General features: G+C 34.9%; 2 protein-coding genes across 16 annotated transcripts in view; one reads left to right on the forward strand and one right to left on the reverse strand.

The window, feature by feature from the left end:
- LOC105663968 (cyclic nucleotide-gated channel alpha-3-like) overlaps positions 1–23,801 on the reverse strand; it is a 1,281,713-nt gene that overhangs the window by 673,533 nt on the left and 584,379 nt on the right. The window lies entirely within an intron of this gene.
- Positions 1–23,801, forward strand: part of LOC143265284 (uncharacterized) — a 392,112-nt gene that overhangs the window by 156,413 nt on the left and 211,898 nt on the right. For 3 of the 12 annotated variants that reach the window (XR_013039685.1, XR_013039684.1, XR_013039682.1), the window contains 3 exons: positions 14,536–14,609; positions 14,689–16,017; positions 16,093–19,522. The exons of 4 other annotated variants lie outside the window; for them this stretch is intronic. The gene's annotated coding sequence lies outside the window, so the exon portion shown is untranslated. Of the gene's footprint in view, positions 1–14,535; positions 14,610–14,642; positions 16,018–16,092; positions 19,523–23,801 lie in introns of those variants that run through there. 5 more of the 12 variants (XR_013039687.1, XR_013039686.1, XR_013039683.1 and 2 more) reach the window with 2 other exon arrangements.

Here is a 23,801-nt window from a genome sequence, read left to right on the forward strand (position 1 = left end):
GTCGAATATGTTAGTGGCCTTTTATTTTAAAAGTATCAGTGAATATTTTATAATGAAAATATAATTTTTTATATATATAATTTTAGTGTTGGTATATGATTTTCAAAAATATACTAAAAATTACTGAATGTTACCGCAAATGTTAGTATGAATCTCATTCTGTAGTTGCTGAAGCGGTCATCTCGAATACGAAAACTAATCTCCTATTCAGTCAGCCATTACAGATGTTATATAAAATGAAACAAATATTTCGGTATTAAAAAAATGTATAGTAGGTGTTCTGCATGATAGATATACAAAAAGATTCCCGGCAGTGGTGAATATTACCGAGTTTTACCTGATCCCTTGATCAGGTAAGAATTAATTTATCAAATTTTAAAACAGGTATACAAGATTCTTATGTTTATGGAAAGCTCCAGGATGTAGAAGAAAAAATAAATTTTTGCTTGTACCATTTACGACAAAAGCAGCCGAGAGATAATTACAAAGAACTTTTGGAGTTGATGATAATTTTTCTTGATGAATCTCTTCCACGAGGAAATACTTTTCATGTTCTTGGAGCGTTTTATAATGCTAGGTGGATGGCTAAAGCAATTTACGTGCTAAAAATTGATTTATGCCGACAAGAATTTTTATTGGATAGTAACGAAATCATAGGGATAAGTGATATATGTATTCTTTTAGCTAATTTATACATTCAAGTCTGGATTAATGCATCAATTCCCGTAAGAGCACCATTACAAAATCTAAAATTCCTTGCTAGAATAGGAATACGCAAATTTCCTAACCATTTATGATACCTTGTATCTGAGAACGTGGCATTATTCTTTTTCGATCAAATAATACCATTGAACACAAAAAAGAAAATGATTAAGGCTCTAAAAAATGATAATACGGAACATTCAGTACAAAATTATGTAAATATGAATATTGATCGCTTCATTTCTACTGAATCCAAAAAATGGCTTAACAGGTACAATATACCTACAGATTTCTTAGAAAAAGACCTTTCCTTGTGGAAAAATGATATTTCATATCAAAAAGGTTTGGAAATTGCAAGAAATTTAAGAGTGGTAAACGATACCGCTGAACGTGATGTTAAACTTATATCTAAATACAATAATCTGTTGACCAAAAATGAAGAAGAAAAACAATACATTTTACAAGTAATTGAGAATTAGAAAAGCTTTTATCCTAACGTAAGCAAATCTATATTAACACAGAATATACAGGGTGTTCGGCTACTGGTGGGCATAATTTTAGGGGGTGGTAGCTGGAGTGATTCTGAACAACTTTTTCCTTTACCAAAATGCTGGTTAAAGCTTAATTTTTGAATTATTAATGAAAAACACTGACCAATGAGAGCGCGTATAGACCAGTCGCGCGACAGCGTGAGCGACAGCTTCGAATATGACGGCCGATCGTCGTCGTGAACAAATGTATCGATACTGTCGGTATAACGTCGGTATAACGTCGGTATAACAGGAAGCTATTAGGCAAAAGTTAAATCGAATAATGAATTAACATGTTAAGAATAATATTAAATTCTTCGTAATTCGTGAATGAGAAATAAACCAATTAGTTGTTGTTTACAACAACCACACGAAGTATATTGTATTTATTTTATGCCTTCAAAAAGGGAAAAGAATAAATTCACGAAAATTAATTTTGTCAACTATACTAATGAAGCAAACGAATAAATTCACGTTTCAAAACGAATGAGTACCTTGCCTATGAAATGAGATCGAACTGGAATAGAATATCTAATGCAGTACTTCATTGAAGTGAAATAAATCTATTGCTGCGTACGTTTAATTTTAAAAATACAGAAGTAACTTAAATAACACTTACTCATTGATTCATGGAAAAACTAGCTTCGATAAAAAATATTTGTGTCACCGGGTAGATCCACCGATCAGAGCATCAACAGCTGATGTCCTGGCAGGGTCAATGAACTCTCAATTTATTTCACTGTCTTTTTCTAATAATAATTGCACAACATAAGCACGACCGGTAAACGGACCGAATGAAAACGCGTGAACGATTATTCATAGATATGTATGTTTAACGATACACTATTCTAATTATAAGATATCTGAATTGAGGAATCGAAATTATATTATATTTTATAAGAAGACATTGTTAGACTGGCTACGGATCGCGGTTTTGTTCTCGATCGCGAGGCATACGTCGCTAACGGTTGCCATGCAACGATGATCTGTTGAACGACTGCGGCGTCGATCGACAGTCATCGTTTATTGTCGAAAGAAACGTGTCGAAATAAAATGTATCGTTGTTTTTAATCGAGAATTCCGTTTTCTTGCTTTCAAGATACTATAGTTTAAATCTGTTAGTTTATATTGAATATTGGCAAGCCTCTATCTCTTTTGTTTATATGCAGTTGCATGCTTGTGGCAACTGACTTCGCGTAACACCGAGGAGGAAGTTGCGTTATTCACTTTTTATAACTATTCTAATAAAGTCCACGCTACTGTTCGGATCGTTCTCATCACGTCTTTGCATTCCACCTTAACCTTAACAGGTTATGGGCCCAGAGCGCGGTTTCGAATAAAATATTACGCGTTAAGATTCGTGAAATAGTTCTGTGTGAATATTTCGAGTTTACGCGAGTGTGCACTAACCGGCATAGTTTCGAAACGAAGACAAGATGAGTGGTCAGGGATGGACGAGAATCGAGCTATTATCAAAGGACAATTTCGACACTTGGAAGTTACAAGTGCGTGCCGTGCTAATCAAAAATGACCTGTGGGAGTACGTGGAAGGTACGAGAAGAAAACCCGAGGTCGCGGAAGGAGACAACGTCTCGGCAGCAGCGGCGGCAACGTGGGACGCCTCAGACAGAAAGGCGCATTCGGAGCTCATTTTGGCTATCAGTCCAACGGAATTGAAGCAAGTGAAGAGTTGCACAACATCTCGCGAGGTTTGGCTAAAATTACATGAAATTTATCAATCACAAGGACCCGCGAGAAAAGCCACGCTGTTAAAGCGTCTCATGCTTTACAAAATGGCGGAAGGCGACGATATGCGCGAACACATTCGGCAATTTTTCGATACGGTCGATAAATTGCAGGAAATGGAGGTAGACGTAAATAGGGATCTCCTAGCGATCATGTTATTGTACAGCTTGCCGTCTAGTTATGAAAATTTTAGGTGTGCAATCGAGTCGAGGGACGATCTCCCTGAGCCGGAAGCGCTGAAAATAAAAATACTCGAGGAGTTCGACGCGAGGAGAGCGACATGGAAAGAGAAATCGCAGGAAGCCATGTTTGTTCGGAAACATCACCCACCTAGTAAGGAGTCTCCAAAACAGAGGGAGACAGTGATTGAAGACAAACAAAGAAAACCGAAGTTCATTTGTTATAAATGTCGAAGGGCTGGACACAAAGCATCCCAGTGTCGCGCGAAACGATTACCGACCGAACAAACTGCCGGTAAAGCGGAAGAAGTTTCATTTTTTTTGTGCGAGGAGCGGGCGAGCGCCGCAAGCGCTAATTGCGCTACGAGCGCAAACATATGGTGTCTTGACAGCGGTTCGACATCTCACGTGTGCGGTGATCCCGAAAAATTTGACAGATGGACGGAGACGCGGCAGCGACGACTGAACTTGGCGAGCAACGCGACCACGTCGATAGACGGAGCGGGAGAGCTGCGGATAACCCTTCAAAGCAAAGATGGCGGAACAAATGTAAATTTAAAGGACGTTCTTTATGTGCCCGAATTGAGAACGAATTTGCTTTCTGTAAGTAAAATTGCCGATAAAGGGTATAGCGTATTATTTAATAGTGAGGGCGCTGTGATTCGAGATAGCAAAAATAACCTTGTAATGTCCGCGAAAAGAAAAGACGGATTGTATTTTACGTCGGAAATCGCGGAAACGGCCGGAAGCGTGTATTGCTGAGACGCCAATTAATGCAGCTCTTGAGGGACCCGATGCTTCGAAGTGGCGAGAAGCGATAAAAGACGAATTCCTCAGTCACGTTAAAAATGAAACGTGGGACGTGGTCGACCGACCTCAGGCGAAGAGCACAATCAGCTGTAGAATTGTCCTACGAAATAAATTCAAACCTGATGGTTGCATTGAAAGACGAAAGGCTCGCCTGGTGGCCAGAGGCTTCAGCCAGAAGCCCGGAGTAGATTTTCGCGAGACTTTCGCACCCGTCGCGAGAATGAATTCCATAAGGATGGTGTCTGCTCTAGCGGTACAATACGGAATGGAAGTGCATCAACTGGACGTTACAACCGCATATCTGAACGGCAGTATCGACGAGGAAATATACATGGACGTTCCCGATTTGTTAGCAAGATTGCTGCCCGAGATAATTCAAGAGTGCGGAGACTTGGCACTTCGAGACGCGGCTAGAGAGATGCTGAAGAGACTACAGTCCGGAAATAAGGTATGCAGACTGAAGAAAGCGTTGTACGGTCTTAAGCAGGCTGGTCGACAGTGGCACATTAAACTTCGCCAGGACCTGCAGGAATTGGGATTGCAGCCTCTCAGCGGCGACACAAGCGTTTACACCGCGAAACGCGACGATAAGTTACTACTCATCGCAACCTATGTAGACGACTTAATAATAGCCTCCAACGAATTGAATTGGATCAAAGAAGTTAAGGAAAACTTGAGGCGGAGGTTTGCGTTGAGAGATTTAGGCAAAATTAGTTGCTGTCTTGGCCTAGAATTTACCCAAGACGAGGAGGGGATGTTCATTTGTCAAGAGGGGTATGCAAGAAGCATCTTGCGTAAATTCAGCATGGAAGACTGCAACCCAGTCTCGACCCCAGTGGACGTATCCAGGAAGCTGGACGAACCGAACGAACCTCTAACTGAGGCAGATTGTCCTTTTCGCGAACTAATAGGGTGCCTTATGTATCTTTCAGTCTGCACAAGGCCAGACATCTCGTACGCTGTGAACTCCCTGAGCCAGTTTAATAACAAATTCGGAAAGGAGCACTGGATCGCTGCGAAGAGGATTCTGCGTTATTTGAAAGGAACGTTGGATCACGGTCTAATGTATACGCGCAGCAATCACCCATTATACGGATGTGTGGATGCCGAATGGGCCGGTTGTATAAAGGATAGAAAATCGTACACCGGCTACGCCTTCATTCTTGCAAATGCAGCTACGAGCTGGGAATCAAGAAAGCAACAAACTGTCGCTTTGTCGTCGACTGAATCGGAGTACATGGCTCTCGCCGATTGCGTGAAGGAAGCAATACATGTTCAGCGCTTCATGAGTGAAACAACGGGATCGGATATAAGTCCAATAACCATTTTCAACGACAACCAGGGATCTCAAGAGTTAGCTAAAAACCCCGTTTTTCATTCTAGGACTAAGCACATAGATGTAAAACACCACTTCGTGCGAGAAGCTGTCGAGAAAAACCTCGTAAACTTAAACTACATGCCTTCGAAGCAAATGCCAGCTGACGTGCTGACGAAGGGTCTCCCGAATTCGACTCATACGTTATGTATTAGAAATTTAGGCTTAAGAAAGCGCAAATGTAAAGAAGATGTAAACGTTAAAGTATGGCGTTCAGAGGCTTGAGAGGGAGTGTTAGTTTATATTGAATATTGGCAAGCCTCTATCTCTTTTGTTTATATGCAGTTGCATGCTTGTGGCAACTGACTTCGCGTAACACCGAGGAGGAAGTTGCGTTATTCACTTTTTATAACTATTCTAATAAAGTCCACGCTACTGTTCGGATCGTTCTCATCACGTCTTTGCATTCCACCTTAACCTTAACAAAATCATTTATGAATTTTCGTTCACGTGTTTTCATTCGTCCTATTTACGTGTCGGACTGACAGTGAAAATTAGTGCAAATTAGTGAAAAATGAGAAAGAAAAGTGATAATGAAAACTCATAATGAAAGATGAAAGTGATAGGTGACAATGAAGTTTCTTGAGAGTTTTTTGAGAGTTTCTGTATGGTGATTGATTTATATTAACAGTAAGGACCGGTGGATCGGACCGGTGCCAGAGACGCATTTTTATTGTGATTATTTGCGGTTTAATGGGTGAGCTACATTTAAATTTATTAATTACTGAATTCACATTTTTATTTGTTGAATAGAAAAGTTATTCAATTTTTTAAAAATGAGAATTTGTTCTTTTTCATCATTACAATATCTAACGAAAATAATTTTCCATATTTTAGCTATTATTTCTTTGCGATAACGAATAAACGTATTGAATAAATTCGATTTACTTTGATTACGTGAGTAGAGACTAATTTTGTTATTTCTTGTTCATGAATGAATGATAATTCAACAATAATCCAGATTTTTTTATTTATTATTCAATGTAACTTTCATCTAACAGCTTTCTATTATACCGACGTTATACCGACGTTATACCGACAGTATCGATACATTTGTTCACGACGACGATCGGCCGTCATATTCGAAGCTGTCGCGCGACCGGTCTATACGCGTTCTCATTGGTCAGTGTTTTTCATTAATAATTCAAAAACTAAGCTTTAACCAGCATTTTGGTAAAGGAAAAAGTTGTTCACAATCACTCCAGCTACCACCCCCTAAAATTATGCCCACCAGTAGCCGAACACCCTGTATATTAAACGCTACGTACAATTTAATAATAGGCTAATTTATAAGACATAACTGAAATTCCATTAAAAAATATTTTGCTTATAAGTATTTAAAAAAAATTCGTTTATAAGTGCTAATACAATCGAGATTATTGGAAAATTTATCAACTTTTGTACAAATTATATACAGCTCCCAACCGTCACATTCTCTGGTAACTTAAAAGCTACGTTACATTCGTGTGTAAATGTATTGTATGTAAATATATAAATATGTATGTGTTTTAATTGTATGTAAATGCTAGTATTACACGTGTAAAAAATTATAATTTCATTATAAAATATTCACTGATACTTTTACAATAAAAGGTCACTAACATATTCGACGATAACCTGAAATTGTACAAGTTTCAAAACTTCAACTCAATTGCGGCACGGGTTCCTGTTATCCAATCATGCTGAAACTTTGACATTATCATTTTTTCATCAAGTGTCAAAATTTTGGGGGCTGAGACGATGAAAAATTCGAAAAAAAAAATCGAGCTCTATAGCTAAGGGTCACCCTAATGAGCATGTGTTAAACGTATCCACAATGTTTTATATAAATAAATTAATTTCGATTAAAAATTTACTAACTATTTTTATTGCTTTTATGTTCGGTCCCATGATGAATGGCTCTAATTTATATGAAGCAGTTCATCCTTCAGTTTTTTAAGTCAAATGTACCTTGATTTTCTGTAAAGTGGGCAATCCCATGAGAAATATGGATATCTAGTTTTTGTATACTATTGGCTGCCTCCTTTGCTGCAACGTGCACCAGTTCATTTCCCAGTGTACCATGATGTGAAGGAACCCATAAGAATTTTATTTAAGAATGTGTTATATTCAAAAGCGTCAAGGCCCTACTTGGCTTGTACAATTTAATGACAAGCATTATTATTGAATATATTTCCATTTAAAGCTTGAAGGACACTTAAAGTAATGCCAAACGTGCGCGGTAATTTAGGAGTTGTTTACACCCCAAATATTTTTGTAAAAAAAAAAGAATACGTGTTATTAGGGATATAAATAACAAAACGAATAACGAACTCAAGGAATTGATTAATTAATATTTATTGGCAAAAACAAATTGAATAATTTACAATACATATACAAAACAAAATTGCAAATCAGTATCGAATATAATATTTAAAGGCAACTCAAAGCGTATCTTTATTTATTAGCAATAATTTATGGCGAAGTAACGATTTGTATCGAGGAGCGAACGAATGAACCGAGCGAAAGGGCGGTCATCGAAAGAATGCTCGCAATAGATAAGCCGTAGCGGCCCGAGCCCCGCGCTATCACGTAGCCCTTCCCCCACTCCGGCCTATACAATTGCGAATACCTGGCGGCTTTGCTCTTAGGACCGGACTGAACGTCTCGGACCCTCACCAGATGCAAAGCATCGTCCAAATCGTGGCGCGGGAGTCGCGAAATAATTATTTCGTTACTCCAAGACAATAGGTAGGGCCGACTCCCGCGCCGCGCCAACATTGAGTATCACTGACAGCGGTGCGTGTTTTGCTGAACTATTTTTTTTATAAAAAGAAAGCAAAGGTGATTTTGATGCCTTCGCTTGATGCCTTCTTCTGCAGAAATGTCTGCTCTGTCATGTGGGATGGTTAGATTTTCGCCTAGACCCATAGTTTTTTAAATAAATTGAAAAATATCAGAAAAAATTGGTGCGTTTTTGGTGTCTTTCTTACTTTGATCATCATTTAAACGTATTTAAATATTTACAATGTAATAACAATTTATATAGTTTTATTCAGGATAATTCACAGATTCTTCTCGTGTAAAAAGCCACTGAATAGCTGCTACGGTAAAAGCACAAAAAATTTCCAAAGTTGAAAATTTGCAATTTTCCTTAAAATTAATTTTCTCCAAAACTGTACGTCCTAGAGAAAAACGGATTTCAGATTCGTATTCAGCTCGCAAAAATCTATAAGAATTTCATAGTAGCCGTTACGAAATCCAAAAAAAGTCAAAATTTGTTGTACAGTGTAATCAAACTCACAGAAGAAAATTTCGATCGGCGCCATTTTGTGTTTGGTGTCTTGGAACTACTCCTGGTATCTGGATCGCAGAAATGTAAAGAAGGTATGGGGAACAGTCGAATCAAATTCTTTTTTTTTTGCATTTAACATTCTTTTTACTTACCTGCCTATGCAAACTTATCTTATTTTCGCTCATTTTTAGTGTTGAATTTATTTAACACAAACTAAGTGTTTTCTTCTGCAAAAATTGTCGGGTCATAAAACTTTCTCTAACGTTGAAGGTTCGAGTCAAGAGGATGCAGCTGTGTTCTTTAACTGTTTATTTCGACTGTAGGACCCATAGGGTCTACTTGTAACGAATTTTTCCTCAACGACCTTCTTCATTCTGAACGTTATCCTTGAAGAGAAAAGACGTGCTTTTCCGTGTTTCTAGATCCAGTATTAAACTTTCTTTTTACAAACTATTTCTGCTTATTATTTTATTTCGCCACCTATTTCCTATATTTGCCAATATAAATGATAATACAATTTTTACTACTCTGTTACCGAATCATTCAAAATGATTGTATCGTCGAAATCTTTCCAACATGGAGAAATTTCGTGTTTCAAAAGAATCTATGAATTTGATTGAGGAGGAGGGTTAATAAAAAATTAGACAGAATTGAGCCTGAAAAATCATGATAATTTATTAGCTCGAATGATTCGATTTAGGGGAAAAAGCCTTGAGGCATAAAAGAACCCCTTGTAATATATATTTGTTCGTGATTGAACGGTGAAAGTGTGAACGATTATGTATACGTTGCGTATGTTGTTGAGTATGATCGTTAATTGATTTAAGGAGCACGTCTCGTTCAATGTTGTTACGATTCATGTTGTAATCTACATTGCGTAGGACTGTTCATGATAATCTATTCGAGGATTGTAGGATCCCACTCGAATAGTGTTAAGATATGTGTTCTACACCACCCTTGTTACGATGGCAACTTGGCGATGATCGTTACCGGCGCGCGTTCACCAACGCGGATTTTTTCCTCGGAGAAATTTGTAAGATTCTTCTTACCGTTTAGGCTCGCGGGTGTTCGCGGCCAATGTTGTCAATATTTAAATTTTCGGCCTTAGCCAGGTCGCTAAGAGAGGGTGGGGTGCAGGCGCGCGTGTACGTGAGAAGACCCAAAGTCCTGCGACACCGGGGTTTTTCCCTCCAGGTAGGCCCTCGAAGGCCAGGAAGACCGCTACGTCGGTTACTCGCGAAATTACCCTTCGGGAAGTACCGAGTTTATGACATGACCTGAGCTGTTGAGAACAAAACGAAACTAAAAATTTGGAATCTATTGTTTGAAAAAAGGTAAACGACTATTGCTGGTAATCTAAAATATTCAAACTCAAAAACAGCTGTTCGTAGAGGCCCTGTCATAAACTCCCTTTGGGAATCCTCACCTCATGTTCCGTTAGCGACGGAACAACCCTACATTGGCCTATTCGAGGAGTGTAGGATCCCACTCGAATAGTGTTGTGATTGCTCTGATACCACCCTACAATGGTTACTCACGCGAGGAGTTGTTTGTTAGAAGAGTGCAGGATCTCGCTAGAATAATATTATGATTGATCTTAAGAACCATCTTGCAATGGTTATTTTACGTTATACTACGCGGAACTTCTTGACTCTCGGTCCGACCTGCACAAGATTTAACGATCGACTGTCTATTTGATATATAAAAATCGCCCGTACACCCTTGCATGTTAGAGGATGACATTTAAGAAAATCTATGCCTTCCTTTGTTGAAACTGTTCAAAAAAGAAGGTATAGCCGTTAACTGATTTATGGCAAGCACATGTTTATGCTAAGACCGGTCCGGACAGGATTTGATAGACAAAAGGGTCCTCGTTGACCCGTATTTCGAGGTACACTAATCATTCTACATACGCATAAAATAATTTTAAGAAAAAAAATACACCGACTTCGAAATGCACTAAAAAGTATAAAATAATTTCTATTTCATTCAATCATACAATTACGTCACAGATATGAATGAAACCTATTTACTCGTTAGGTAGTGTATTAAATACATTTCAACCTTTTCGGAGGCGGCGCAAAATTAAAAGATTTTCTTGAACATGTCAACCTTTGGACAGCCAAACATAGGCAAAGCTTGTATAGCTATTTTTTTTTCTATACATATAACTCGACAGCACGCCGCGAAGTAGGTGTTAGTGCGTATAGAATGGAACTATGGTCTATCTAGATTCATAGAGTATGCGACGGAAAGACTCGATCGCCGCATATTCTATAAAGATAGAGCCGATCTGCCGCAAATTTGGTAATTCCCGCGTCGTGGGCTCCGTTTATAGGTTCTTAGATCCATGGCTTCCACACGCGAAAGAAGTCGATTCAATTTCATTTATATCAGAAACGTTACGAAATGAAGATGCAGTCGTTACATTTACGTATAGTCCCAGATATATCTATAATGAATCATATTCTTTCTCAGGATTTATTAATTTCCAATACGCCATACCACAATCAACTGATTATTGGCAGCAACGTTTACTGAGGTATTTTTAATTTTGCGCCGCCTCCGAAAAGGTTGAAATGTATTTAATACACTACCTAACGAGTAAATAGGTTTCATTCATATCTGTGACGTAATTGCATGATTGAATGAAATAGAAATTATTGTATACTTTTTAGTGCATTTCGAAGTCGGTGTATTTTTTTTCTTAAAATTATTTTATTTCACGCTTTTTAGTGGAATGGGGAGAATTTTATAGAATACTGTGAGACAGTTCTTCCGGGCTTTTTTTTTGTCCGCGTAAATGCCATGAACATAATTAAGTAAAAGACAACATGGATATTCGTTTTTCAATTTTTTTTTTTTATTAATTGTTGTAAAATTGGTAAATAAAATCGGCGATTGCATGTTGACTCATACACCACCAGAGGCACGGAGGCATACGTAGAATTCAATATACAGTATTCACTCCGTAAATGTTAAAAAGATCTCTACCGTAAATGTTAAAATTGTATCCCCACTACTGGGGGATCCCCCTCGAAATCAGTCAAGAATGAAACACGATCGGTCGTCGAAACGACGAGGATCGAATATCGGTGAGACACAACTAATGCAAGCAAAGGAAAAGATTGTAACTTTCTTATTTCTTACTATTTTTTCATGAAACTTTTACTGTTGTATTTGTCTAGATTTCCTGATTAAAATGACACCAAACATGATATAATTACGTTAACAATTGTGTGTGTAACGAGTGATTAAAGTTTTTAACATAAAAGAGGACGGCGAATAGGAAAGAAAGAGAAGCAGAAGGTTGACGCGTTCGGCAAACGTGAAACACTCGTGCGTCTTCTGTCTTTTAAATTAAAAAATAAAAATTCTTTATTTTTGGGGTTTCGTCAATAAAGCTTTGATTATCGTATTCGTCTTGTTTTTCTGATTAAGATTAAAATGGTACCAAACACTTGTATAGCAAGCCTTTACAAGGAATTCGCACCTCTACCGTAAATGTTACATCCCAAACTTTTATGGCTTGTTACATAAGTAATTACGATCGTAATTATATCGTGTTTGGTGTCATTTTAATCAGAAAAACGAGACAAATACGATGGTAAAAGTTCCATTGACGAAAAACCAAAAATAAAGAATTTTAATTTTTAAATTTAAAAGACACAACACGCACGAGTCTTTCATGTTTGCCGAACGCTCGAAACTCTATCCCTCTTTGTCTTTTGCATGGCTGTCTCTTTCTACGTTCGGCACACTACAAAGAATGTAGGACCTCTACCGTAAATGTACAATCGAGACCGGTAAAAGTAACATTTACGGAGTGAATACTGTATTAGTAACAATAGTTTTTCGCTAATAACTCGAAAACTAAAGCTTCCCCTTAATTGCGGATAAGGAAAAAGTTGTTCAGAATCGTGCCCCTGATAACATATTAAAAGGACATTAAAATCGTCCAAAGTTGATTTCAAAACTTTTCAACAATTTTTCGCTAATATCTCGAAAACTAAAGCTTTCCGCGAAATTTGTATATGAACAAAATTGTTCAGAATCATGTCCGTGATAAGATATTAAAAGCGCACTAAAATCGAGAAAAGTTTATTTCAAAAGTTGCCGGTTTTTTTGCAATAACAATACTTTGCAATTAAAAAATGAAAAATTTTTTGATAATGGTACCAATGGGGAGTCAGAACCTACCAGATGCAAAAGGTTTCGTTCCGATCGGTCCATCCAGTTAGGCGTAATCGGCGGGCACACATAGAAAATAATAATAATAATAAAAAAAAAAAAAAAAAAAAAAAAAATATACTGATCGAATTGAGTAACCTCCTCCTTTTTCGAAGTCGGTTAAAAAGTGTCCTTTATGATATAAGCAAAAATGTTATTCCCACCACTGCGTTGTGGAGACAGATTTCAAATTATTATATCAATACGATTGAAGAGGGGGATAAAAAATAAATTAGACAAAATTGATCCTGAAAAATAATAATAATAATTTATTGGCTCGAATGATACGATTTAGGGGGAAAAGCCTAACAGCATAAAAAACCCTTGGTATATATATTATTTTTTCTTTGTACAATTCCTAATCATTTGTATAAGAAACAAATAAGTTAGTGTTTAAAATTAAAATTAATTGGATATAAATAAAATCTTTGGAATGCCTACATTATAAAAGAACGTATGTACAAAATACTATGTGTATATCTCAAACAATTTAGGTGTTTTTTCGTTCGAGCTTAAACGCGTACTTTTACTTTTATTTACACAAATCTGAAAATGCACACTACGTTTAAAATATGTTACAAATTTACCAATATTCTAAAGTGAAATTACACGCGTCGCTACGAGATATGTAGCGATGCAATTTTGTTTTCGTACGAAATGTTCTTTGTAGAAAATGACGAGTTATCAACATGTTTCTACCTCAAAAATTCACTTCTGTGTTAATGACAAATTTACGATCACAGAAGTCATACGTTTCGACTACATAAATGTTATTATGAAGAAATTAATAAATCTAAACATAGCGTTGTTTAACTCCGACTTATTGTTTTCAAAATTAACACTCCAAAACAACTGATCCTACAAAATCAAAGTGTCTAAATATTTCCAAATAATAAAGTATTATACAAATAGCTCATTATCAGTACCAAGTATCTCGCTTTCTTACCGCCAGATTTTGTTGATATATTCTATTCGTGAGAATAAAAAAAAACTGTCATATTAACATAGAATTTAAAACACTTTATTGAAAAGTTAGAAGAAAAATATAAAATTACAAAGACTCTTTTGTTATTTGATATCGGATACAAGGTATTCCAATTTTATCTATACAATTTTACTAGTATATTCTATAAATAAAAAATAAAAAACTGTTTATACGAACATAATACAAAGTTTTACGTTTAAAATTGGGACATACTGTATGCATACGGTATAAATCTTCTTAAAATTAAACGTGCGATACAAAATTGTAAATATTACGTTATGTTAAAATGGAACTAACAAATTAGATTAGAGATTTTATTGTCTTGAAAATTGAATAAAAATGATCTTTCATATAGGAGATTGTCCCGAACCTTTTGTGTACAGCATGCTTTCACGAAAATAAGATTCCAGTTGTAACACTACATATAAACTGGCCACTGTTTTTCCTCTTTGCTTCCAGCCTCGCTTTAGTAAACAAAATGTGCCTTTGTAATATTAGTACGTTAATATGTTCACTGTTATGCAGATCACAAACAACTAGCATCTCGAAGTTCATAATTGAATAATTTAAGTACGAACAAACTTTAATTACTGTTACTATAATAACGCAGAAAAACACTAAAGACTAATATCTAAAAGTTTACCCATTTTTAAGATATTTTTAAGACATTAAACAATTCAAAATTACTTAATGTTATGTTTCAGATTGTCTTGTTGGAAGAGGAAATCGTGAGCAGTAGTTATTGTCCCTACAGGTTATTTGAAATTTTCATTATGAGGTTATATCGATTAATAAGTACTTTCATCTTTAGGTCGAGAGAAATAACCCTATTCTACATACAAGGTGTTTCATTACAGGATCTGGTAGTACAATCGAAAAAAGATAAATCTGTGTAAAGGAACAAGTTCAAAATATAAGGTAGAATTTGTTCACATGCAGCTTCATTTAAAAACTGAACGTAAATGGGTTTAAGTATTTTAAGAAGAGTTTATTTATGGCACAAAAAATTACAAATGCAATTGTTTTTTATTAATTTAAAAATTAATGCATGTTGCTAAATAAATGTATAAATCTATTTAATAATACAACTATTAATACCAGTCACTCTTCATAATGTTACTGATGCAGTTACAGGTCTGTAGTTACGATACAGGTCTACAAAGTAATCGTTAGTTTTACTAAACTTCAAATTTATATTTTTGAGTATAAATTTTGATTTCGTAAAACTATCGACTACTGTGCAGACCTGCAATCAATCGAGACCTTTGGGATATCTGTTAGACACCAATATAGAAAATAAACACATACTTCCGTATATTATGTTCATTACCAACTAATTCCAGGAACTACTGGAAAATCCGCCTTACAAAATTGTGTCTCCAATGAATCTTAACAAACTGGTAACAATTGACCAAACTTATACACCAAATTTATTTGTGAATTTAACTAACCGTGTAAAACCTAGTCCCCTTTTTGAAATAGTTCGTAACATATTTTATAATAAGCCGTCATGAATGTCAGAGGTCTATTTTTATTTTTCCTAACGCATAAACAGAACGGAATAGTTTAAAAACTATTTGAAACCGCAAATATTGTCCTTAATAATCCAATTTATTATTGTAACATATTTTATAATAAGCCGTCATGAATGTCAGAGGTCTATTTTTATTTTTCCTAACGCATAAATAGAACGGAATAGTTTAAAAACTATTTGAAACCGCAAATATTGTCCTTAATAATCCAATTTATTATTGTTGGCAGAGTTCTCTTAATTAAAATAACACGTGTTTTATTTTTATATCAAATAATGTATTTTAACTAATACACTACATAATACTATAAATGTAAATATTAAATTGTATATAATGTGTCTTAATTGAAATGTTTTTACCGCTACACCACAGCATCAGGACAAAAAAAGAATAGGAAGAACAATCCTACAAACGCGTATATGTATATGTATACAATTATGTATAATAAGTCCAAATCTATGTGTGGAACGAATATCTTTGCAGAACTGAATTCAAAATTAAGTACAGATAATTTTGATTTATTATTAAGAAAAATATTACCCGTACGGAAAAAATCTGTATGGAAAAACCATCTGTACCACATTGTTATAGGCAATAAAAGTAATATTTTTATTTGTGGTAAGATTCGAGCTTCAGCGGTATCTTTCTCCAGAGGTAGCTGTTTCATTCTTTAAGCTTAATTTTTTACAGTCATAAAAAATACATATTAATTATTTTTAATCGTTCCAGAATATTACAAAATTTCATCCAAATTAAAATCGAACAGCCCAGAGCACATTATTGCAAGTGTAACGTCCCCGGGTACATCATCCAGCCGATAAACAGAGAAGCATTTTAATTCTAATATCTTTTTCTATTGTATTACCAACCGCAAATTACCGACCGCGCCATAAAAATTCGCATGGTAATGGGATGGGGTAGCTCACGAGTGCAACATTGTTTAGAGTAGATCACCGATCGATGGCGCGCGCGTTAGTTAGAAAGAGACAGAAGATATACTTCGAAACAAAGTAATTATAAATTATTATTTAAATGTTTATATTATATATATTATTAATTATTCACTCATTATAAATTGCGTTACATTTTTAACTATTATTTTATGTATTGTTTGCGATTAATTATTTCTTCTATTAAAACACTTATAATTTGCGTATCTAAAAATGATTAAAAATACGATTTAACGGGAAAACTTGTAAAAAACTAATTAATAATAAATCAAAGCGTATTTTTATTAATCAAACTAATATATATTTGCTACTAAATAAAGCGTAATAAAATAATAACTACTTTTTGAGCGGGAAAAACCCATGATTTTCTGAGTATAAAAGGGCGTGCAGCAGAGGCTGCGAGCGCAGAACAATCTTTGAAGTACTACGTGCCGGACCTCTTAGGAAGCGACGAACTGGAGCAGTTTTAACTGGTAAGAGCCTACAAGATTCTTAGTTTTGACTGGACAGCGGGTATCAGCCATTTGGATACTCGATCGTTGGGTAGTTCTAGTAGCCAGCTAACGCAGGCTCCCCGTTCAAACGGTCTTGTATCTGAAACTCCGTAAGGAGAGTGCTATGCTCAGCCCTAGAAGAAACTAAGACATCAAACAAGAGCTCTCCAGTCACTCATACATATTTCTTATTTTTCTGAGTTACTAACTCGCCGTCAGATTCTCGGAGTTCGCTCTGGGTGGTTTAGTAGCCAGTTAACGCAGGCTCCCCATCATTGAGCGGCTTGGTCTCTGAAGCTCGTGTCTTTTGGGTGGCGTTTCAGTAATTTCAGTAAATAATTATGGTCGAGTTATTTTTATTTGCAACCCTGTTGGTCACACGTCGGTCAATTGATTCTTGCATCGTTGGGTAGTTCTAGTAGCCAGCTAACGCAGGCTCCCCAATTAAACGATCAGGTTTTGGGTGTCGATTTGTGCTCTGACGAAAAGGGCCATGAATCTAATTAGTTTAGAGTCAAACAAGGAGTAACTGTTCCACGTTTAATACAAATTTTAGAGTTTTGTAATTAACCAAATATTGTTCTGTCAGTTTTGTTAGGATCTAGATCCATTGTAAATTGCGTTATTTTCTCGCGTTGCGCATATTATTATTATTAAAACCGCGTAATTGAAGTAGTTAGCTACCGTTCTGCGATTTGCGTCAACAACAAGTCTATTATACTCTAATTTGCTTATAGAATTCAGTCACATATACATTTTTATATTTACTAAAGTAATTGTTAATTATAACTCTTTTTCTCATCATTATTTGAATAAACCTAATTAATGAAAGGTATTAACCTGTAGATTTCACTCTTTAACCACACGCCACCACGATCCCACATTCTTTTAGAATTAGTTATAGTAAAAACGAGTCGCTTAATAAGCAAAAGCCGCTCTTTGCTTCATAAGTGCTGTAAAATACCAGGTTCTAGTACCAGGGACGTTACACAAGCGAATCCTCATACACACTAAACGAGCAAAACAAGAAATTAATTCAATACTTGTTGAAATCCAACAATATATATTGGATTTCTTCCAATATCTGTAAATCATTTTGAATATTGCGTTAATATTATTAACTGAATTACTTTATTGAACCTTTAACGATAGATGATAGGATTTCACAGTAATTCGTGAAAAGCAGGAAAATCTTCAATTGGAAGTTAATTATATAGAACAGAAGTAAGAAAATAATCCAACCCATGTTTTCAATTTTTCGTCTCCCTTTGATCATTCACTTTACAGTCAAAGCTTCACAACAATTTCTGAACAAATTTATGGTAAATTGTATTGGTAGTTCATCTCTAAGACTTCCGTAAAACTTTAGTCAACTTTATTTCAACTTGTTTTGCTGAGTAAATCGCATTAACCTTTGATTAGAATAATCACAATTAATGACAAACGAATAACACTTATTCTAAAGACCATTTCAGTTATGGATAGGGTAACGGTGCAGTGGACCTGCAAAGTACGAACAAAAACGTCAAAGAAAGCTTAATTTCAAATTCAAATGGAAACTGCAATATACGATAAAATCTTAAGATTTGGAGCTAACGCAGAGTTCCGCCCAAGATTTGCAACGCGTCCGCGCGCAGTGACCCGATCAAGGGCAAGATTTCCGTGCGTTCCATCGAACTTTCGTCTACCGGTCGATGTGTGACCTTTTGTACTCTTCGTTCAAAATTAAATAGTACAATCGTAAATAAAGTGACTGTGACTGTTTCCCGTGTAAAAAGTGTTAACAGTTAATTCCCGTCCTCCATTCCCGAATCAAAACCCCACATCGAATAAAATCCAGCCCATTACCCAACAAACTTCAAGCATCAATTATATTTCTTAAAAAAAAATAAAGCTCGGTTTTTTTGCATCACTTGAATAAATGTATTATAATTTGAAAATTTTGGCAAAAATATTGAAACACAGATGGACCATCTTTATTTATACTTAAAAATCAAAGGTTTAGCGTCAGGTAACGTTAACTCCAAAAATTCACTTTTTATGTTAATAACAGGTTTACGATTACAAAAGTCGAACGTTTCAACTAGAAAAATATTATTATGAAAAAATGAATAGTTTAACAATTTTTAATTGTTCTTCCAGTTAACGTTGTCTGACTCTAAATTCTCGAAAAATACGATTAGGTACCGCGATATACATCATGTACTAGGTTTTAACGGCCACAGGAAATTATTACATTCAACAAGTCGGACTAAGTAAGAAAAAAATGTTATATAAACATGGCTATTCTAAAGCTTTATTAAGAAGTTGGCAGTAATACGAAACAAGGTGAACAGTAGCAAGCTTACGGTTAATTCGATGCGATAGAGAAATAGATCAGTATTATTTACTATTATTATGTTTATATGAGATATGTTTATTGTTGATATGAGGTTGATATGTCCCAGTCCTATTAGTAAGTTCATAGACTTTATACCAAAATGTCGAAAATATTTACGAATTCGGAAAGTAATAAATTTTATTTTCTACCGAGAACAATCTTGTATTGCCAATAACGGTAAACATTTTGAGATCAAGTATTAATTTCTTCTTGCATGAACAGGGTTAGCGTAAATATTGCTGATCTGTTTCTGTATGACATAGCATTAATTTTGTGCTTGCTATTGTTCCCTTCATTTCGTATTATTACCATAACTTGTCAACACATCTTTAAAAGATCTAGGTATATTTCTTATTTCAATACATAGAGTATATTAACATTTGACTGTTAAATCCTGGGTCATCCTGTATATGGTGTTTGCATAAGTTCTTTATGTACACTATCCGTAATAAGCATTTATCAAACATCTTCGATTATATTTGTAGAGGATACTACTGGGCAATTTGAATAAACCACTTCTCGTTTGTTATATCAGCGTTTAATCAGTTTCGTTGAATATACAGCAACGTTATCATGCCGGAATATCCACTAATAATTTGATAAAACATCATGTGAGTTTTATTTGACAGGAAATGAATTTGTACTATATACAAAAATTATCGAGCCCATTTCTTATGCAACGTTCAGAGCTCGAGTTAAATTGTTTATTTTAACTGTAGGATCGATATGATTGTTGTGTAGTGTTTCAATTAGAAAATAAATTTTCAGCGTATAGGCCAGAAATTATGAATTATTTTATTTCATCGCTTATCTCTTATACAGATATCAAATATCTTATTTTTCATTGATTGTAATATTTCTAGATATTTTTTAATTAGCTTCAAAACGATGATACTTTCAACAGACATAGCTCATAAATCATGACAGATTTCTCTTCGTATTATTAGCAGGATAAAATACTTTCTTCTTGTCTCAAATGATAGCAGCGAAAAGAATACCCATCGGAGCCGTTCAAATTTAATTTCTTTTGATCAGAAAAGATTACTTTGTCCCATTTAGATATTCAGTTTGTTCTTCCCAGTAATTTGAATCTATCTTTCAGCTGAAATTTCCCGTTATTTCCTCATCCCCAGTTTTTTACTCACAGCGTCCACCGTTTTACTTGTATTGTTGTGTTAAATAGAAATGTCGTATTCATTTTGAGCGAAAATATCAAAAAATAAAGTATAACAAATTAAAATATAAATTTTACTAAAGGTTAGGTGTGGGGGGCATGATACCTGTATAATTTAAACTAATAATTAAATTGATGATAATTAATCATTGTTCGTCAAAATGATTTACATGTGTTTTAACTTTCCATTTATTGAAAAATTTATTCTATTATGAAGTGTAATAAAACATTTAAACACATCTAAATATATTCGTTAATCGATTAAAATATTTGTAAACATTCTTTCGATGCACCTGCTCTGTCCTCATGATTTTTCAGTCACTTCCGATAAATTGGTAAAAAAATGTGTTCAACAAAAATAAATATAACTAACGTCAGGACGAATCCTACTATCCAATACACTATGACTGTATGTTGTAAAATAATGCTATTATAGTTTTTGCCAATTTTTGAAGGCAAATTTTAAACTGTATACTATACAACTATAGGTGTTCAAATATTTGCAGCATTTATAATCGATGTAACCAGAGTTCAAAATTGTATATCTCAACTATATTCTGTTATGCTATAACTAGTGAGTTCACAGAGTAGGTGCTTCACGCTAACTCAAATATCCATTTACAATTTATAATACCTACTGTAAACATATAGGTGGAAGAAAAATAAGATGTAAAGATTTCAAAGTTGTTGAAAAAATTAAACATGTCTGAAATTATCAAAAATGATATCAAACATGATTATTGCTGCTTTGACGACTGACGTCAATGACGACGAAGCATTCTATGTGGCAAGAATGATCGAAAATAAAACAAAAACAATTTTTCGACGAATGCGCAACGAATATTATAACGAATGACGAACAACGAAGGATTCCGTTGCCTCCCGCGCTAACTCGCCTCTCCTACGCTACACTAGGTAGCGCCACCGGCGCGCTACCAACTCCTACTAGGGAATTTGTGCTGCATGCCGCAGTATAATATTCTGAATTGCAGCTATATTAAGAGTAATGAAATTCACTAGATCGAGCGGTGTGAAGTTAGTCGAATGTTCTCTGTCTACTTACTGGGGTTTTGGTTAGGAGAGACAAGGACGGTAAATAGGATGTTACGAGAAAACACGCATTCTCCCATCCCAAACGACTCTGCGAAGAAGTAATATTTCGACATGATTTCTTTTGCATACTACTCTCAGAGGTTTAATCTAGGTCGCTCTCGGGGCCGATTTTGGAAAAATGGGATGTGAAAAATTTTCTTCTATAAGAAATGTCAGTTTTCAGTGCATAAAATTGTTTTGGACAAAATTGCAAAATCGGCTCCGAGAGCGACCTACATTAACCTTCCGACAATAGTATGCAAAAGAAATCATGTCGAAATATTACTTTTTCGCAGAGGCGTTTGGGATGGGAGAATGCGATACATCCGAGCCGTTTGAATAACAACATGGCCGCTGGCATATCGCGCGGCTTGGTGCTGACTGGGTTCAGGACTGGCTATACGTACATACATATGGCACCCCAGAGGGTACCGCTGAAAGGGCCCACCATTAAAAAATAGTTTGCATCAAAACTAATAGCAATCGTATCATGATATTTTCTTTTCAAATGTATCATGTGCAAACACAAAATATTAATTCCAGAAATAATATATAATAAATTAGTTATGTTTTATGTTTTTTTAACAATTTTCCCGATCTTTTCTACGATATATAATTATTTCCTTTTGAACGAATAGGAAATTATAACGAACAAATAATGAAATTAACACACTAATAAGTTAACGAAGTGATATCATAAAAATAATAGTAAAAAATAAAGAGCAATCTTTATGGAGCGCCAATCTACGACAAAGTTTGAAAATCATATATGACACTCGGTTATATCTTGCTCTTCATTCACTTTTCTATCGATTATTGCGAAGTGAGCACGTTTAAAATATTTTACTTTTTTATTTTATTCTTTCGTGGCCATAGCCGATACAGAACTGTCGTCAACGATACAATTCATCCTGATGACACACTCATTCTTTACTGCGAAGAAACGTCTCATTGGAAGGGGAATTGCATTTGTACACAACACATGAACAGTCATAACCTGCCTCACTATTTCGATTTTTATTTTCATAATACGTAATTAATATTGTACGTGATTAATTAATACGTAATTAATTAATATTGATTAGGATCTCTATTACATGTATTAAATATTATTGTACATGTATACTATTAATTGCAGATGTTTTATATCTTGTAAATAACAATTATTTAAAAACACTGAATTTATTTTAATATTATTACTGTTAAATAATCAGGATCGGAGAAAATCAAAAACTAATAACACACTTCCAATTACAAATTAATTATTTAATGTTAAACACAAAGAATACACATATTAACTTCAAGATTAATTAATAATGCTGGGATAACTTTCTCATACACCAATTTACACCGCGCGCGTTTTCATTTTACGAACAAGGAGAAGGAAGTGCATTTTTCAATTATTTTTTTTATGCATTTCTAACGAAATGCATTGCTCGCACTGCAAGATGACGCCACATGCTATATTTATTTATTATTTCACAATTACAAAAGAAAAAAAATGAAAAACGTAACATGAAAAGAAACCACCTTCAGTGGGATCGAACCTACGACAAACAGGATGCACAGATTACGAGGCAGGACTCCTCACCACTCAGCCAATTGTTTACTTGGAAAAGTGTCTTACGTTCCGACACATAACGGACTACGACGTAAGATGTTACGTGTACATCGATGACTTTACTCCAATAAGATATTGCAAGTACATATAACTGAAATTACGTCGTGTTTGGTCTCATTTTAATCAGGAAAATATCACGAATATGATGAAACAAGTTGTATACAAAATAGATCAAAAATAAAAAAGTTAGCAATGCATAAGCATTGCAAACAATTGAACAGACTTTTGATCTTTGCCGACTGCCACGACCGCAGTGTCTCTTTCTTCTTCACTCGCTATCCTCCTCTACGTCAGAAACTTTTATCGTCAAATCTAAACCAGTAATTATGCTTCAAATTATATCGTGTTTGGTCTCATTTTAATTAGAACAACAAGACGAATACGATGATCAAAGTTTCATTCACGAAAAACCAAAAATAAAGAATTTTGATTTTTGAATGCAAAAGACAAAACACGCACGAGTCTTTCTTGTTTGCCGACAAATTCAACATTCTATCTGTCTTTCTTTTCCATTTGCCGATCTCTTTCACGTTAAAAATTTTAATCACCCGAACCACATTACATATTTCCTATACCTGACCTTTGAATATTTTTCTCTTGCAGGAATAGTATTAAAGCAATCACATAAATTATTTTTGTATATAACATTCTTTTATCATTAAATCTATATCTATCTTACAAAATATGTAGAGTTATGGTAATTATTACAAACAGTGCATTTTATTAA

Source organism: Megachile rotundata, chromosome 10 (genome assembly GCF_050947335.1).
Source record: "Megachile rotundata isolate GNS110a chromosome 10, iyMegRotu1, whole genome shotgun sequence".
Lineage (NCBI taxonomy): Eukaryota > Metazoa > Arthropoda > Insecta > Hymenoptera > Megachilidae > Megachile > Megachile rotundata.